The sequence below is a fragment of the Panthera uncia genome, chromosome E1 (genome assembly GCF_023721935.1).
Source record: "Panthera uncia isolate 11264 chromosome E1, Puncia_PCG_1.0, whole genome shotgun sequence".
In the NCBI taxonomy this organism is placed as follows: Eukaryota; Metazoa; Chordata; class Mammalia; order Carnivora; family Felidae; genus Panthera; species Panthera uncia.
In genome coordinates, this window is record NC_064814.1 from 43,841,406 (window position 1) to 43,860,494 (window position 19,089).

General features: G+C 54.4%; 1 protein-coding gene across 1 annotated transcript in view; it reads left to right on the forward strand.

Moving 5' to 3' along the window:
• RPH3AL (rabphilin 3A like (without C2 domains)) overlaps positions 1–19,089 on the forward strand; it is a 133,984-nt gene that overhangs the window by 60,161 nt on the left and 54,734 nt on the right.

Sequence of the window (19,089 nt, forward strand, 5' to 3'; positions counted from 1 at the left end):
ATGTACGTAACATAAAATTGATGATTTTAACAGGTTTTTAAAAAATGTTTATTTAGAAAGAGAGAGAGAGCACACGTGCCAGTGGGGGAGGGGCAGAGAGAGGCGGGGAGAGAGAGAATCCCAGGCAGGCTCCTTGCTGTCAGCTCACAGAGCCCAATGTGGAGCTCGAACTCACAAACCATGAGATCATGACCTGAGATGAAATCAAGAGTCGGATGCTTACCCAGCTGAGCTACCCAAGCACCCTAATTTTAATCGTTTTTTAAAAAATGTTTATTTATTTTGAGAGAGAGTGCGTGAGCAGGGAAGGGGCAGAGAGAGAGAGAGAGAGAGAGAGAGAGGGAGGGAGGAAGGGAGGGAGGGAGAGAATTCCAAACAGGCTCCACGGGCAACACAGAGCTTGACCTGAGGCTTAATCAGATGACCACGAGATCAGGACCTGAGCTGATATCAAGAGTCAGGTGTTTAACCGACTGAGCCACCCAGGGGCCCCTAACCCTTTTTAAGTGTATGGTTCAGGGGCGTTAAGTTGTCCTACCATCACCGCCACTATCTCCAGAACTTTCTCATCTTGAAAAACTGAAAGTCTGTACCATTAATCACTAACTCCTATGCCCCCCCCCCACCCCTCTGCCCTGTCCCTGGCATCCACCAACCTACTTTCTGTCTCTATGAGTTTGGCTACTCTAGGTACCTCGTATAAGCGGAATCGTACAGTGTGTGTCTTTTTCTGACTGGCTTCTTTCGCTGAGCATACTGTCTTCAAAGTCCATGCATGTGGTAGCATGTGTAAGAATTTCCTGCCTTTCTGGGGTGCCTTGGGGGCTCAATTGGTTAAATGTCTGACTGTTGATTTCAGCTCAGGTCATGATCTCATGGTTTGTGCGATGGAGCCCCATGTTGGACTCCATGCTGATCATGGAACCTGTTTAAGATTCTCTCTCTCTCTCTCTCTCTCTCTCTCTCTCTCTCTCTCTCTTTCTCTCTCTCTCTCTCCCTCTCTGACCCTCCCCCACTTGCATTCATGTACATGCACATGCTCTCTCCCTCCCCCCCCCCCAAAAAAAAGAATTTCCTGCCATTTTAAGATCAAATAATATTCTGCCGTGTGTACGTAACCCATCTTGTTGATCCGTTAGGTCGACGGACACGTGGGTTGCTTCCGCATTGTAGCTGTTGTTAATAGTGCTGCTATGAATATGGGTGTGCGACTCTCTCTTCGAGGCTTTGCTTTCAGTTCTTTCCAGAAGTGGAATTGCTGGATCACGTGATAGTTCTATGTTCGATTTCCTGAGGAGCTGGCAAACCGTTCTCCATGGTGGCTGCACCATTTTCGCAAATCCCACCAGAGGTGCGTGAGGTTTAGGAGGGGGCGGTTTTTCGCAGAGCCTGCCTCCCGTGTGGACTCCCAGTGAAGGTCGTCCACGTCCACGTGTCCCCGTCCCCGACTCCCTTTCCAAACCCAGCCCCCAGCGGCTCTGTCCCGCGGTGCGGCCACAAAAGCAGCAACCGTTTCATTCCATCCGAGCTGCCTCCAGACTGGCCTCCCCGTGTCCTCTCTCCTCCTCGACCCAGTTCAGATGTGGAAGACGTGCGTTTGTGTGCCTCATTACAAAGATGGATTTTTTCATTCAACTACTCATGTTTCCTAAATTCCCGGGGAAAGTCACTTCATTCGTCTGCCCCGCGGGCCTGCTCTGGCTGCCAATGCGTCACCCAGGCTGCTTGGCAGGAATCGACTTGGCTGCCGTTGCCAAGATCGGAGGATTGGACCAGACACCACGCAGCATCTTGGAACATCTGCCTTGCTCCGCAATCTAAGGAACAGAATATCTCCATTAAGGCACACTTCTCTCTGGCCGTCCTGGAGGCTGCGCCACGACTTTTCTTCCCCGAGCCTAGCTCCTTCCTTGCCGTTTTGTGCAGTTCAGAGCCCATCCTGTTCACCCTGTCTTGCCACTGACCTTCAGGGTCGTCAGGACAAAGGCAGCAGAAGAGCTGCCGAGCGAGAGAGCGAGCGAGGGTGGCCCCTGGGAACCACGCAGCCTCCTGACGTCAAAGCCCAGAGCATCCCAGAGAGACACCGGGGTTATGGCCATTGGGTGCCTTCCTGCAGCCCTCCGGAGACTCTCCCACTTAGTCCACCTTCCTGCCGAGCCCCGCTCACTGCCGGCGACAGATAGTGCAGCACCCAGAGAAGCGTGTAGGCAGAGGTGTGGGGTGATCAGGAGCACAGGGCCCCGGGAGAGGCTGCCGAGTGCAGTGGGTTCTCAGCCAGGCCTAGACCTGGGAGGGTGGGCACTGAGGAGCCAGGGAGCTCTGCAGGGGCAGGGTGAGAGGAAGAGCTGGGGCTGGTGGCTGTAGCTGGTGGGGGGCGGTGGGTCAGGGGAGGGTGGTGGAGGAAGGAGGAAGAGGGGGGAGGGAAAGAACGGGGCCAGGCTGCTGAGGATCTTGTAGGCAGCAAAGCCATCAAAGGGTGCACAGCAGGGGATGACACCCAGGCAGGTCTTTGGGGATGACATCCAGGGGCAGATTTGGAGGAGGGAAGATGTAGTGGGTTGGAGAGCCTGCTGGATGCTGCATTACTCAAGTAGCAATAGCAAGGGCCTGAATTCAGAGAGGGACAACCAGGATGGAGACTCGAAAGACAGTTAATGAATTACAAATAACAAAAGCCGCCAGTGATTGAGAGCTGGCTTAATTACCAGCCACCCTGGGAGGTCATGATCCCCACCCTGCAGGTGAGGAAACAAGTGTGTGGAGGTTAGTCCCTTGCCTGGCCACATGAGGGTCAGTGGCAGGGTCTGATGGCCTTGCCCTGTGTGCTGTGCCTGTGCTCAGGGCCTGCCGTGCAGGGTGTGGCTGGGGCGGCAGCAGGCATGGGGACGGGCCGGGGGGCTTGTTGATGCAGAGGGGACTGAGGTCACTTGGGGAAGCCATGGGGACCTCGTGGTCTGTGGGCAGGATCCCGGGCCGTGGATCTGAAGAGGGTCCCTGGAGGGAGATGGGCAGTCCAGAGGTGGATGTTGGGGGTGGGAAGTGGGGGGCAACCGAATTGGTATGGGAGAAAGTGAAGGCCTGGGTTGAGGAGAAGACGTGCACGGCGGGAGGGTAGGGGGGGCGGCTGTATTCTCCCCCTGAACCTGCCTAAATGACCTTCTGGAGACATTTCTGCAACTTCTTGTTCCTACGTGGGTGTCATGCTTGTGAAATGTCAGGGCCTGTCTATACAGCAAGTGAACCAGGGTCACTGGGCACCTGCTACATACAGTCAGGTCACCCAGGTGTGAGCGGAGTTACACTGAGAAGGATTGATCCATATAAATGGCAGGGAAGCTGCCCAGTAGGGTGTTGGGGGCCTAGAAGGTTGGAGAGAGCTGGGCCTCCAGGAGGGGTGGTTCTCCCCTGCCCAGCCCCTTAAGCTGTGAGGGAGGCACCACCCCATCCTCCTGACTGGCCCTTGTGGGGCCGCCTTCGAAGGGCCACAAGAGCTCAGGGCTTTTCATCTGAGTGCTCCATCTGAGAGCTGAAATTTGGTGCCTCAACTCGGGCTTTACCCTGAGCCCTGACTGCCAGTACCGGCACCTCCGGCTTTACCCCGACTGTGTTTCCAGAATTCACGACTCCTGTCCTGTCCCGGGCTGTGCACCTTGGAGCCCTACTCCAAACATCCTGGGGCCCCTGCCTTTGCCCTGTTCCTCTCCTGCACCAGGGCCCCGAGCGCTGGGTGGCACTTGATGACCTATTTTTTTGTATAATCTTTGAGCTAAAATGGTTTTCACATTTGCAAATGGTTGGGAAACAATCAGAAGAAGAATATCTCGTGACGCGTGAAAATCATGCGAAATTTCAGTTTCGGTGTCCGTGAAGTCTGTTGGACAAGCCACGCCCACTCATTTACATATGGCTACTTTGGCTTGACCGTGGCACGGTTGAGTGGTTGTGACAGAGAGCGTAAAATCTTTGCTTTCTCACCTTTTACCGAAAATGTATGCCAACCCTTGTCCTAACCCGTTAGCCCCGACCCAGGGCACCAGGCCACTGGCGTGAGAAGGGGTGTGATTTCCTTCCCCTCCCTGTTACCTGTTGGTGGGGGCCAGAGTTGTTGCTGGGGCTCCAGAGCCCTAAAGAATATTCAGTAAGATGGTATCCCCTGACTTGCATTGGTCCTACTTTCGTGGCATAGAGGTTAAGGGCCCTGACTTTGGGCTGCCTGGCTTGGGCAAGTTTCCTCTCTGCCTCCGTTTCCTCCCCTGGAAATTGAGAATAACAAGGGCCCCTGCCTCACGAGGTGGTGAGAGGGTTGGAATGAGTGAAGTATATGGTTAGCTCTTAGAAGCAATGCCTGGCTGGGGCGCCTGGGTGGCTCAGTCGGTTGAGCGGCCGACTTCGGCTCAGGTCATGATCTCACGGTCCGTGGGTTCGAGCCCCGCGTCGGGCTCTGTGCTGACAGCTCAGAGCCTGGAGCCTGCTTCCAATTCTGTGTCTCCCTCTCTCTGACCCTCCCCTGTTCATGCTCTGTCTCTCTCTGTCTCAAAAATAAATAAACGTTAAAAAAAAAAAATTAAAAAAAAAAGAAGCAATGCCTGGCCATGTTCTAAAACTCAGACGGTATAGAGCCTGCAAAATTCACCTCTGCCCAGCCCCATCCTTAAGCAGCCTGGGTGTTTGTGTTCTGCACCCTTCTGTGTCCACATGCATGCAAGCACACACAGGTGTACGTAGGCACATAACTTTATTTTTTTAATGCTTCTTTGTTTTTGAGGGAGAGAGAGAGCACGCGAGCGTGAGCAGGGGAGGGGCAGAGAGAGAGGGGGACAGAGGATCCGAAGCAGGCTCCAGGCTCTGCGCTGACAGCAGCGAGCCCAATGTGGGGGGTTCAAACTCACGATCTGTGAGCTCATGACCTGACTTGAAGTCGGACACTTAACCGACCGAGCCACCCAGGCACCCCTACATACGTAACTTTAAATGGGACCGTAATAGGCTCTTTACTCTGTAATTTTCCCTTTTTTTTTTTCCACTTAATAACATCAAAGATTACCCCCCCCCACCCCCTCCACCCGCTTCAGGTCTATACCTGGCAATCTAATTCCATCTTTAGGAGCTGTATGATTTAAGGGAGTTTTTCACACTTCCCTGTGGCCCCTCTGGGGCTGCTCACACACCCACTGGGGATCATGACCGGGGCAGGACGCTGGGCCCACCCCTCACTCCGGACATCTCTCCCCCAGCTCCCCGTTAGTTCTGGCCTCTTCTGTCCATCCCACCTCTCCCAAGGCCACATGCCGCTTGCTTTGCGGCTTTGCCGGTTAGCTCCTTTGGCTTTCCTCTGCTCAGGCTCCCCCCCCTCCCCTGTGCCTGAAATCCAGTCAAGGCCTTAGGTCAGGTTCTTTCCCAGAAGGGAATCAGAGGATGGACACGGCTCGTGGGCTGGGGTGGGGCCGTGGGGCCTAAATCTGTAGGTGAAGTACATCTGGCGCTACCCGCCTACTGTTCGCTCACCTGCAGCAAGTGGACCCCGCATCGGAGACCCAGCCACAGCCACAGCTCTGTTCTGATCCCTGCTGGGATCCCGGGTAAAATTCCCTTCCCCCTCTGGGCCTCTGTCCTCCCTTGTGAAAGGAAACCGTTGGATGAAAGGGTCTCTCGGGCCCTTCCAGCAGTTTCCTCCTGTGAAGCCCAGGCTTAGTCAGCCCTTGTCGTGTTGCCACCCCAGAACCTGGTCCCCAGGGGCTGTGCTGGCCTCACAGATCAGGGAGCGGCAGCCGAGAGCTAAACCTCATTTCTCAAGCCTCCCGAATGCAGTTCGGCTTGTTGCTTTAAAGCCGTCATCAGTTTCTTTCCCGGTCTGCTTTGGCTCGGACTATGATTGCATCCGTGTCCTCTTAGCAGGGGGAAGCCAGTGTGGGGGTTGGCATGTGCTTCTGAGAGCCCCTCTGCCTCTGATGTTTCTCTGACGCCATATGCCCCTCACGGCAAGCCCCCCACCCCCGCCAGAAGTAGGTACACAAAAGACAGTGATTATACCCATTTTCCAGATAGAGAAATAGGCCAAGAGAGAGCTGCTCTCACTGCTTGGTTCAGAACTTTGCCCACATATCCTGTGAGAAGTAGAGAGAGCTAAAGACATGTAGGAGACCCCCAAAGGAAGGTGCTGCCCGGTGCCAGCTTGCCAATGGGGTACCAAGGGTATTGACTAAGTGTGTAGCCCTTAGAGTGGGCCATCCATAGTAGGGTGTAGCACCCATCTCCAGACCCCCCCCCCCCCCCCCCCCCGAAGCATACCCATCGCAGAGTGAGCCTGAGGCCTCAACCTGCTTTGTCACACCTCTGAGGTATCTGGGTGGCAGGACGTATGTAGGGGGTCTGCCGGGGGTATGGACCAGAGTCACTGTGAGGTCAGCGGGTGAAAGCTTCTGCAGGTTTGGGTTGGGGTGTTGGGGACCCCCTGGCCAGGCCTCTTCCCCAAGGACACACGTCCAGCAACCCCGTGGGCCCCTTGCCATCCGAGCTCAGTGGCTCTTTGGCCCGGGTCTGGTCAGCCTAGCTTTGAGAGAACGCTGGCAGCAGGAAGCCGTGTTGGCAAATCTGTTCAGCGGCTGTTACCAGGAACAGTAATTTTGTGCAGCCTCTTGTCCTCTGTTGTGGTAAATAACAGATAATGACATTTCCAGGCAGTGGTGTGGCCCTCACCTCTCCGGCTGCACCCTGCAAGCTGCCACACTTAAGACGGCCTGTGATTCTTCATCGCTCTCAAATGGCCTCTGTTTTCCTCCTGCGACATTTCCCTCACGGCTATTTGGTATTCACTGACCTTAACTCGAGGTGGATTTAGCCAGTCCTCTGTTCCCCCACGGGGGGAGCCCAGGGCGCCTCTCGTGCTGATGGGAGCAGCTGAGGAGAGAGTGGGGAGCTGACTCTCCTCCTGTGGTTCCCATTAGGCTGGGCTTCTGAACCAAGAATCGGGCCTTTGTCACAGGGGGGCTGGGAGGCTCTGTGACTTCCCTTCCAAACCCTTCCCTCACCCTGTCATCCCACCCTCTGTGGGAGGGATGGTCTCCCAGGTTACAGATGGGCAAACTGAGCCTGGGAGGCCTTCCAGAGACCCCTTCCTTCAAGGTGCAGGAACCACATCTGCCTTGCTGAGTTTCCAGGTGCAGACAGGAGTGTGGATGGGGCCTGCCAGGGAGAGAGGCCTGAGCGCCTGGCACTACGGAGCCTCCCCACCCAGCTCCTGACGGCCTGCCCTAGCATCTCATTTGCTTTCCAGATCATGCTCTGCTTCTCTGCTCGTTCGTCTTGCTCAAGTGTGATCAGTGTGCTCCTTCCTCCCTGTGCCTTCCGTGGCTCCCTACTGCCTGCGGAATGAAGTCTCACCGCCCCCACATGATGTCCAGGGCTCTCAGTCCATTCCCTGGGCACAAGCTGCTGCCTTTAGCAGCATAAATGAAATACCCAGGGATTGGGCCTGACTCCACCTGGCCCAGACCGGTGACCACTCTCCTTGGCGCTCTGTTCCTGCGCATCGCCAGGACCCCTCCTTGATCATTACTGCTGCTGTTCCTTGAAGCCCTAGGATGTTTGTCTAGTCTGCTGTATTTTTCAAGGAAAAAAAAAAAATCAGTCCCAATAACAGGTATTTTTTGGCTTCAAAGATATTTGCTGTGTCCCAGGCACTGGAGGGAGAGGGTATTTTCACACAAACTGACCTTTAAGATAATCCCGTAAAGTCAAAGAAGGCAGTGCAGACCCCAGGGACAGGTGGGCTCCTGAGGGACTGAAATGTGCCATGCTGAGTTAGTGGGGGCAGGGCTGGGGGATGGGTGGGGTCTCCCGACTTTAACCAGGAGGCAGTTGGTGCTGACTTGGCTTCTGGCGGACCGCCACCAGCCTTCCCCAGCCTCCCCCAGCCTTCCCTGCTTCCTACCCTGGTCTCTTTGGCTGAGCAACGAGTTTGTGGGACGGCTGGCGGTTGCATCCAGCTTCAGGCCCCATGGCAGTGCTCCGGGTCATCTTGTGCCTTCCCCAGGTACTGGCCTCAGTGGCAGCCTTTTCCCCTACCCTGCTCTCCCTTTCCACCAGCTCCATCACTGAGAATCCAGGTGTTCAAGTCCCCTTCAGATTGAACAAACCTTTATTGAGCACTTAGGGCACAGTCCGGGTTCTGGAGCTCCCACAGGGAACGAGGCAGGCAAAGCCTCGGCCCTCCTGAAGCACCTTCCAGGGGTGGTGAAATCGACAGTAGACAGCACACGGATCAATATGGAAAGTTCGCTGGTCTGTGAGACCTCTCCACTCCCCTTGAGTTCCTAAGCTCCAGCCCTCCCTCTTCTGTAGGTTGCCTGGCCTTCCTCCCCAGCCTTGGTCCTGTGTATCAAGTACCTCTGGGCAGCTCTTCCAAGGGAGTCCGCTCACACTGCAAAGATCAGCGTGTCCAAAGCCAGTTACCAGCCCCCCCCCACCCCGCCCCTCACCACGCCCCGTTAACGTCACCACTGCCCACCAGCAGCCTCAGAATGACCCTGGAGCCCTTCCTTGCCTCACCTCCCTTATCCAGCTAGGAGCCGGAATTCCATAGTCATCCGGGAATGGTCTGGAAAAAGAACCTTTGCTGAGACTTCAGAGGACAGATGGACCAGGAAGGTGACTGAACCATTCGGTAGAGGTACTTTTTCTGAAACCCAGATCTGATCTGTCCCCTCTTTGAAAGCAGTGGCATCCCAGCCTTGGGGCACACTGTGCTTGTCATTCAGGCCCTCCCTCCTTTCCCGGCCAACTTCATTCATGCCAGCTACCTGCTAAAGTTGGGCATCTGAATGGGAACGAGGTCCTTTTTCTCCAAGGACTCATGGTCGGAGGAGGGGGGCACAATCACGGGAGAGACAATTTCAGTATGATGCAGTCATCAGTCTAGAAATGTCAGCTCATTGTGCACAGGAGGGAGTAACCAGTGCTCCCCTCGGGGCTAAATCCAGGAAGGAGCCTTGAGGGAGGAGACGTTTGCATTGTGCCTGAAGGATACACAGAAGTTCTCTAGGCACAAAGGGAGCTGGGAAAAAGCATGGAGGCGTGGAAGTATCCAGGGTGTTAGGAGCAGACACTGAGGCATGGGGGTGGGCTTGGAGGAGCTGGAGGGTTAGGTGGGGGCCGAGGAGCGGGGTTGTCAGGTGTATGTGCGGGTGTTTTCCTTTCTTTCCGCCCCTCACCTGGAAGCCTCACTGTGCGGGCAGCCTGGTCCGGGACCTGGTGGTAGCGGGGCCTTGGGAAGTGCTTGTTGAATGCTCCTGGCCTGTAGCTGACGTTGCTGCCCACCAGATTCTAGGGAAAGGGCTGGTGGAGGCTTAGCAGGAGCCTCTTGCCTCGCCTTCCCACGGAGATTTCAAGCCTTCCGCAAGCGGGGCTGTGACTTCAGCATCTTTGGGGTCAGGCCCACACTGGTCACGTGCCCTGGGACCACAGAGTTTCCGAGCTAGGATCTGTGGGGCAGACCTGGCCAAGGGCTCCTAGCGTGGCCAGTGCTGATCACTGCGGGTACCCTCCTGTAAGGTGTGGCTTTGTGGCAGCCCCCAAGGAGCCAAGCCTATTTGCAGCCATTAGTTCAGGGGCTGCTGAGAGGCGCAGGGCGTTTTCAAGGTGCTGGAGGTGAGGACAAAAAGGGAAAAAAAAAGGTCCAGTCTCTTCCTCAGCCACGTTCCTTTAACAGAACCCGAGCCAAATTTCTACCAGGTGGCAGGCATGCCCCCCAGTCAGAAACTGTCTGTGAGAGGCCTGGGCCCAGGGCTTCTGGGCAGCAGAGGTGGATTCTGCAGCCATGGCTGGGCCGAGGGAGACCAGGACTGGCTTTGGGACTTCCAGTTCCTTGTGTTTGTTCCTGGCATGGATGCTGTGTATCTCAGAAAGTGAGCTGCCGTTTGTTTTCAGGCCACCGTTGTTCATAGGACCACTCTGTCCACTTGCTCTTTCCCGGTGACGTCCGTTTCCTGGGCCCTGTAAGTAGGGGGTCGCAGAGGGCACGGGCGAGCCGGTGGGGCTGGGAGCAGGACCCCAGTCCAGACTGAGACAAGTTTGTGACCCCAGACCAGTTACCTAAGCCGTCCGCCGCACTCCCGTCGTCGTTAAATGAATAATCCAGGTAAAGCACTCATGCCGTGCCCAGCATGCAGTGCGTATTATATAAGCTTTTGCTTTTATTATGACGGACCTGGGTCCGTACCCTGGCTTTGCCACTTCCTTGTAGCATCAACCTGGCCGAGCTACCCAACGTCTCTGGGCCCTCGATTCCTCATCCATGACATTCAGATCATAAAACCACCCTCACAGGACTGTGTTGAACGTAAACGAGATTGAATATGATAACGATAATGCGTGTTGAGCACTGAGCGTGGAGCCAGGCATGGAATAAAGTGCCCAGTAAATGGTGGCTATTATTGTTATTATGAGTCGTAATTCTAAGTAACCACGCAGCAGGGAGCAAGTTGGATGTAAGTCGGCTCCCTCTACCACCTGGGCCTTTCCCTGCCCTGACTCCCTCCTGACAGAGGGGAGCTGGAGGCTGCAGGCCACCGTGTGACATGGCAGTCCTGAGAGACCCTTGGCCAGAGCCCCTTCCCTCCTGGGGATTCAGGTGGAGCACAGTGGGCCCGTGGCTCGGAGCCTGGGGGACAAGATACGCTCAGGCACGGCTCAGGCACTGTCAGTTCCGGGAACCCAGGCTGGCAAGCAGGGCACAGAAGCAAGGAGGTCTTCCCCTAGGCTGGAAGGAGCGAATGAGGGCTCAGGGGTTGAAGTTGCAGGACTTGTCAGAGCCAGGCAGCGGGGAGCAGGCTGTGTTCAGAGCTTACGAAAAGCTTGATGGTAGAACTCCATCGACCATACATGTCCTCCTTTTCCCTCGGGAGGTTGGCTCAGTGCCGAGTGAGCTCTGAGGTGCACACCAGGCCCTGGGGATTTTCGGAGGGTTGTGTTCAAGGACCCTGACAAAACCACTCTCAGAGGAGTGGAGGTCTTACGCACGCTGCTTCCCACGTTTGTCTGGAAAAGAGATACAAATTGGGCACTCCGTCTGGGGCCTGAGAGGTGATGCTGAGGATAAGCAGGACCAGGAAGAGTCAGCGGGGATGAGGGGCAGGTGGGGCAGCATCTGGGCCCTCGCAGCCAGCCTGGCAGCTTCATCTTGCCCGAAGTAGCCCATTCCCCCATCAGACGCGCTCTGTGGGGCACGGGCACAGAGATGATCCCGAGCCACATCCGAGCATGATGTCTTATCATGTGCTTGTGAGTGTTAATAATCCATAGCTTTCTCTGGTGTTTTCTTCAACCCCCGCTCTCCACTCAGCGCTCCATGCTGTCTGGCTGGAGTGAGGTGTTTTGGAAGCTAGTCCTGAAATTTGCGGTGCTTCCTTTTAGCTGGGGGCCGGGGGTCAGTGGCTCATCTGGTGGGGGTGGGCCTGCCCAAAGCCGGCCGTGCAGCCTTCCGGAAGCCTGTGTGAAGAGCAGAGACCTGGCCCTGTGTGGTCACGAGCCTGCTACCCACAGCCGGGCTGGAGACTGCTGGTGTTTCCCTGGCCCGGCATTAGGGTGGGAAGCACAGAGAACGCTGCCTTCCTTCTGAAATTTTTCTCCAGTCGCTTCCTGGCTTCTGTGTCAGACAGAGCAGCAGATGGCTGGCATTCTTAAGGCTGCACGTCTTTGGGCCCAGTGACTCGGGATTTGCAGGCAGTCAGGGCTAAGGTCAGTGTGCCCTCGGACCCACTGGCTCCCAGGCCGTGTCCTGGTGAGCAGGAAGGAGGTGGCGCCCGGCAATGGCCTCTCCTACTTGAGGTTTGACCTAGTCTGTAACTCTGGAGGAGGGACCAGCTCTGCCGTCACTGGGGGTTGGGGGTGAGGTAGGGGATAAGTGTCTGTCTGGCCAGCCACTTAGGGCTCATATAGCATGGGGTTCACATCCCAGCTCCCTGCGATCAAGTTACTTAACCTCGAGCCTCAGATCTCTCGTGTATGGAACAGGGACAATAACATCCACCTCCTAGGCTATTACGCAAATTAATAAGATTCCACGTAAGACATCTAGCTTGGTGTCTGGTGTGGCATGAGTGCTCAGTAAAGCGTGTAAGTATTTATAATATGTACATCAGTATCTAAGCTATTTAAAGTCATCTGGCAGCAGGACCTGGGTTCCAGATACTGAATCCATGGCAACAAGGCCGTTTCTAGCCCCTGTACTCCTGGCCCATGGGGGCTGATGATGCACCTCCAAACCTGGCCGATGATGTCTCTGGGGTTTAGCCCGGCTGAGCCTATGATCAGTCACTCAGTGACTGAGTGACACCATCTGGGAGAGGCTGGGGGACAAGGCTGACCGTCTCCAGTTGAGCCGTAGTCAACCAAAAAGCCCTGTCTCCTGCCTATTTGTACATGTGCTTTTGGCTTCTTGAATCCATCCTGACCCACAAAATAGAGATCTGGTCAAAAAACGAACTTGGGGCTAGTGATTTCCCTAAGCATTTAGCACAGGCTTCCTTTAAATAGGAGCTCTGCTTATCCATTTAAAATAGATTTTGACTTAGCACAATTTGATTTACATTTTGGGCGCTATCGTTCCATATATTTTTCTGTGCATATATTGGCTTCTAAACACACGTAGGCACTTATACATATTTATATGGTAGAGCATCACACTATGCATGCTGTTTATAACATGCTTTTTAAATTTAACTTCTTGTGAATGTTGTTCCATTTCAGTACAAATAACAGCTTCGCTGTGATTGTCTTTACTTCTTCTGGTTTGCATTGTCAGCATTTCTATCGCTCTAGCTTTCCGCAGAACACAAGCAGATCGCTCCTTGTTGCAGACTGGGGCTCTAGCCCCGGGAGCACGTTGTGTGGTGAGGGGCACACTTGCGGGCTTTCCTCTTTACGTTGCTTCGTGCAGGTGCTACAGTCATTCGTGCGGAACCACTCCTGCCCCTGCTCCCCGGGGTTAGCTCGGCCGCTCCGTGAGCATCGCGGCAGTGTGGGTCCTGATGGGGGCGGCTTCACCTCCAAACCACCTTCAGGTGATGATTGGAACTGTCCAGAAGGTCCTTTTCCAGATGAGTTTTACCAGTTCGTAAACTCCTCGGTTCAGGGGGACACTCACTGAGTCATTGAGGACAAAGGGTCCTGCCGTGTTCATCCTCTTCCTCCCTAGAACAGAGCCTTATACCCAGTATCGAACGTTTGTTGAATTGAAGCACCAAATATTTTAAAGTGAACTGTCTTCGATATTCATTTCCGCAGCACAGTGTGCATTCTCTGGCTCCTTGCATGGAACATTTGGGTCCCTTTCCGTCTTTTTTTTCCTTGACTGAGCATCACAAAAGTGGCTTTCTGTGTGACATCTGATCATACCACAAAGCCCTCAGGACCCGTCGTGGGGAGTGTGGCTGTTTCCCGCTTGGCGGATGCCCCCAGACCTCTGTTCCTGGGAAGGGTTGGAGAGCGTGCCCAACAGTGTCATTCCCGCCCTGCGCTGGCACTGTGTCCCTCCCGTCTTCTAATTGGCAGCAGCTTGGGGACCCCCGAGAAGCACGGATTCTGCCTGAAAGGGGTCGGGGGTTCACAGTGAGGATGAGAAGGCCTGACCTGGGAGTAAAGTGCTTGAGCTCTGGCGCACGTGGCCTCACAGACTTTCTTGTACTTCCTGTTTCTTGACTGCGGTGTGGGAAGGTAAAGGTTTGGATTGCAGTGTGGGGGCTCCAGGGAGTAGAAGGGGTAACCAAAGTGGCCTGGACTGTGAGGATGTCAAAGAGGGCCCCTGATCAGACCTTGGAATGGGTCTGCAAACACAGGTGGCCGGCAGGATGTACCCTTGGGAAAGCAGGCGGAAGCGGTCACGTGGAGGGCAGGGTACACATCCCTTCCCCCCATCCTTAACAAAGGACCCTCTGCGTCATTTTCTCTGTGGCCAGGGAGGCCTGGATTCGTGCCCCATACCCTGAGAGTGAGGCCCACCCGTCCAGCAGTCCTACCCCAGGCACTCTACCCCATGTATGGGCTCTCCCATTGCCCTGCTGGTTAGCATCACTTGGTGTGGATGGGAGCACACCCTGGCTTGTGCTGCTGTTTCCTGTCTCTGTGTGTCTTGTGTCCCCAGCAGATTGGCACATTCTAGAAAGGACTATGTTTTGTCTTCCCAATTATAATACTAAAAGTTATACCTATGTATTTGTTCATTCATTCATTCATTCCACAAATATTCATTGTGCCAGTCACTGAAAACAGGAAGGTGAACAGACGTAGACATGGCCTCTGCACTTAGGGATCTGACAGCTTAGTAGAGGAAGTGACAGTCACCACATAACTGAGGGTAAAAATCTTGACTCTGACAGTGGGAGAAACAGAGGCAAGAGCCTGTTATGGAAGCTCCAATGGGGTGAGAAGGCAGGGAAGGCTTCCTTGAAGAAGTGGTACTTTTGCTGAGGTCTGAAGAATGCATAGGTTAACAATGAGAGAGTGTGGCCAAGTGCATCCCAGACAGAGGGGGCAGCATATGCAAAGGTCCTGTGGCAGAAGAAGCAAGTGAGGACCAGGGATTAAAGGCAGGTCCTTTGGGTCTCAGAGCATGGAGAGTGAGGTAGTAAAGCCGGAGAGAGTGAACTGAGGCAGACAAGGAGAGTCCAGCCTCAACAGGCACCGCATACCACGTGAAGGCAGGCGGTCTTCATCCAGAGAACAACAGGAAGTCTTTGGAGGCTTTTAAGCTGGCAGGGACAGGAGAAATGACATGATTAGATTTGCATCTTGAAAAGATCACTCCTGCTGCTGTGCCAGGAACCAACTGGAGGCTGGCCAAAGTGGGGGTGAGGAGATCTGCTGGGAGGCCACGGTGCAGTCCGGGCAGTGAAGACAGCCACGGTGTGGATCATGGCGGGGTCGGGGGGGGTGGCGGGCGGTGGAGGCGAGGCAACGGCGTCCAGTGAGATGTAGCGTTCTTGGAGGTGGATTGTTTGGTGGGAATGAGGGAGAGTGAGGATCGAGGATGATTTGCATTTGGGCTTGTGTGACTGATGGGTGCTGGCACCCTTCACTGAGGCAGGTGTACAGGAAAGAACTGCGGTGTTGCTGCTCTTGACCACGTGGTGTTCTAAGCACTTTCATGAATCATCTCCCTCCATCTCCCAACTGTGGCAGGAATCCGCCCGGTACCACCATTTTACGGGCGAAGAAACAAGGCTCAGAGAAACTTAGAAACAAGTCCAAGGTTGCGTCTTAATGGCAGGCTGTGCCTTCTTGCCCCCACAGCCTGTGGACTGTGCCCTGAGCCACCCCGTCTGGGCTGGAATACATATTTGCAAAAGGCGGGCATGGAGGGAAAGGAGAGAGAGCAGGTGCGGCTGAAGGCCTGGAGCTTTGTTGCTTCTGCTCTGAGGCAGGCCCAGGAGCTAGGCGTGTTTTGTTTAATGCTCAGAGGTCCAAGCTGCAGGAAGCAAGGGACAGCCGAGCCCGGGAAGCTGGTGGTCGCACCCCCGGGGCAATTCCACTCAGTGGAAGCCCATCTCCAGGCCCCGAGACTGTCCCTGACATAAGGGTGCCCTATGCCTTTTGCATTGGGTTGATGTCATGGCTGGCTCACCCTCTCTGTCACTGGCTTTTTCAAACACCACCTGCCTAATTTCCCTTATTGGAACCCCAGAACAAAGACCAAGCCCATAAGGAGAAAAGGTGCATTATTTTCTTACTGATCCGAGATTTAATGGAGCAGCAATTATGTATGATTTGAACTGAAGCACGTTATCCTTTTGCTCGCCCGGATTCCCCAGCCAGAGACACTGCAGGCGCAGGAAGGTGACCGAGAGATGGCAAGAACGGACTGTGGGCTCCACCAGTGATGGCCTGTGGTAGCCTGAAAACAGGCTTGTGTGTCCTGTCGTGCCACTCCTGATCGCCGCCCCCGCCCTCCCGACACACACACACACAGCATTCCACAGGACAAGAAGCAAAGGGGACATTTGGGACGTGCAACCCATCCCTCTTCCTGCCCTCCAGACTGGTAATTGATGAACAGCCTTTGGCCCAGCCTCTGGAGGGCAACGGGCCCATGCTGCTCCTGTCCCCAGGCTGGGTGCTTCTGTGTCCCGAGGTCCGCGGGTAGAAGACAACACAGCTGTTATGCCTATCCCCCGATGGCACGGATGTTCATTCAACCGGACGATAGGTCTCGAGGGCATGTGTGTGCCCATCCTTCAAGGCTCACTTCAAGTCCAAGTGTTTGCTCCTAGAACCAGTGTCATGCAGCTGGTAAGCAGTGTGGCTGCACCCCAGTCCCAGCAAAGCCTCGTCCCAGGGTCACCCTTGTTGCCTTCTCTATTTGAGAGGTATCAGCCACGCTCCCAGGGATATGAACCAGCTCCCTGGAGAGCCAGGACACCAGCTTGGCACCCAGGCAAGGGAGGGCGTTATCCAGCTCTCCTGAGGTCTGGGAGAAGGGATGCTCACAGATCCTGATAGTCCCTAGCTGGCTGTGGGGGCCTTGAGCAGTCTTGAACGCCTCTGAGCCTCAGTTTCCTTATCCTTATAATGGAGATCATAACACCCGCCTCCTTCATACTTTGTCACCAGGGTCCCAGTGCCTGGCACATGCAATTGCTCAGGAAATGGTAGCAACTGGTCTTCTATTCTCTCCTTATGCCTAGCACCTTCATCTCGTTGGGAAGGCAGAGGGTGCTTTGAGGTGAGTTGTCATCCAGCACTATAAGCATTAGGAAAATCTCACCTCTCTGAGAGGGCCACACATGTGCCATTTATACAGGATGGTGGGAATTAGCAAGGGAAGCAGCCAGCTGGCTTCAGTGCTTCCTTCCTGTCTCTTTACCCGCAGTAAGAGAGGCCCATGTTGTTGTTTTGAGGCCCACCGTCTGGGCTTATGGGGCCCCCTGTCCTAGGGATAGAAGGGTTGAGGGTGAGTACTGGGAGGGGGAGGGGAGTCTCCAGACCAGGTCAGGGACGGCAGCTCAGGGCTCCTGGGAGACAGGCTGCTGGCCCCTGGTGACACTAAGCCCCAGCCTGTTACAGATCCCAAACCCAGACCTGGTACAGAAGTAGCTAGACCCCTTACCCCTCCAAGGGATCGTGGGCACCCAGAGGGAGAGCAGCACAGCAGTGAGCGCCCCAGATGGCACTCACTGACTCCTCCCCAGCTGGACTGCACCACCAGAGACCCCAAGCTTAGGACCTTCATAAGAGCCAGGGAGGGGCCCCAATTGTGGCTGGGATGGACTTCCTGCCAGGCCAGACAGACAAGAGCTTGAAGCAGATTACATTTTATAATAAATAAAAGTGACGTTTCTCATCCCTGAGCATTGAATGGTAGCAAATGTATACCCCCCACCAATGTATCACAGCTTTCCCTTTGCTGAGAGCTGGCTCCCTCCTCCCCGCGGTGCTGGGCTCAGCCACCTGACCGGTGGTGACGACATGCTCTGGGAAGCCAAGTCGGTGACATTTTCCTCTCTGAGGAGAGTGTGTTCCTTGCTCAGTTGGCAGCCTGCGGAAAAGGCCAAGCTACAGATCCAGCCTTCCCTCAGCGGCGGGAGGCAGGAGAGAGCCCCCGGCCCAGCAAGGACCAAGTAGCTTCCTCCTGGCAGAAAGATTGATTAGCCGGTGGGACAGTCCTCTGGAGGAGGATCCGCTGTGCTGTCGCTGAATCATACTCTGCCTGGGTTAGCTGGAGACCCGTCTCAGCCCCACGAAGTCCCCCGTGCCTCCCCGGGAATTTCTTCTGGCGTTGCCCGCCCCGGCCTGTTGCTGTGTGTTTCAGAGAAGCCAAATATATGTGTAGAAGTTATACTCTTTTTTCTAAATATAATTTATTGTCAAATTGGTTTCCATACAACAGCCAGTGCTCATCCCAACAAGGGCCCTCCTCCCTGCCCATCACCCACTTTCCCCTGTCCCCCACCCTCCATCTACCCTCAGTTTGTTCTCAGTCCTTAAGAGTCTCTTATGGTTTGCCTTCCTCCCTCTCTGTAACTTTTTTTCCCCCCTTCCCCTCTCCCATGGTCAGAGTGACTAAAATGGGCAAACCAGGAGGCTACAGGTGCTGGTGAGGATGTGGAGAAACGGGAACCCTCTTGCACTGCTGGTGGGAATGCAAACTGGTGCAGCCTCTCTGGAAAACAGTGTGGAGGCTCCTCAAAAAATTAAAAATAGACCTACCCTATGACCCAGCAATAGCACTGCTAGAATCTACCCAAGGGACATAGGGGTGCTGATACATAGGGACACTTGTACCCCAATGTTTATAGCAGTGCTTTCAACAATAGCCAAATTATGGGAAGAGCCTAAATGCCTATCAACTGGTGAATGAATAAAGAAGATGTGGTTTATATACACAATGGAATACTACTTGGCAATGAGAAAGAATGAAATCTGGCCATCTGCAGCAATGCGGATGGAACTGGAGGGTATTATGCTAAGTGAAATAAGCCAGGCAGAGAAAGACAGATACCATATGTTTTCATTCATATGTGGCTTTTGAGAAACTTAACAGAAGTTATACTCTTAAGCAACACTATAGAAGGAAAAGCACACAGAAACTAGCTTCTGGCCACTTCCGCGTCTGGGGAAAATTATGTAATAGCTCTAGAGTCAGATCTGAGTCCATTACTTACCTGCTGCATGAACTTGGGCAGATTTTCAAACTGCTCTGAACCCCAGGTTGCTCACCGGTGAAATGGGCCTAATACTTCCATAATGGGGTTCCTGGAGTCATTCCGCGAGCAACATGGCATAAAGCTGTCACTGGTGTTTCTCACCAGACCGTCTTCTCACCTTGTCAGGCACACAGGTGAGTTTTTTGTGAGGTTGTATACAAATGCGTGTTTTCTCTGTTGACTAACATCACTTCCTGCCCACATTACCAGGTATCGACACAATCTGCTGATGAGTTAAGGCCACAACGTACTCTGTTACGTTTGCCTGGATCTTCTGCTGGCATCGGGCGTTTGGGTTGTTTCCAGTTTTTTGCGGTGGAAAATGATGCAGCTGTGAATACCAGCAAGCTTAGTTTTTTTATGTGATCCTAACAGAATGTAATGAGGGGCGGGG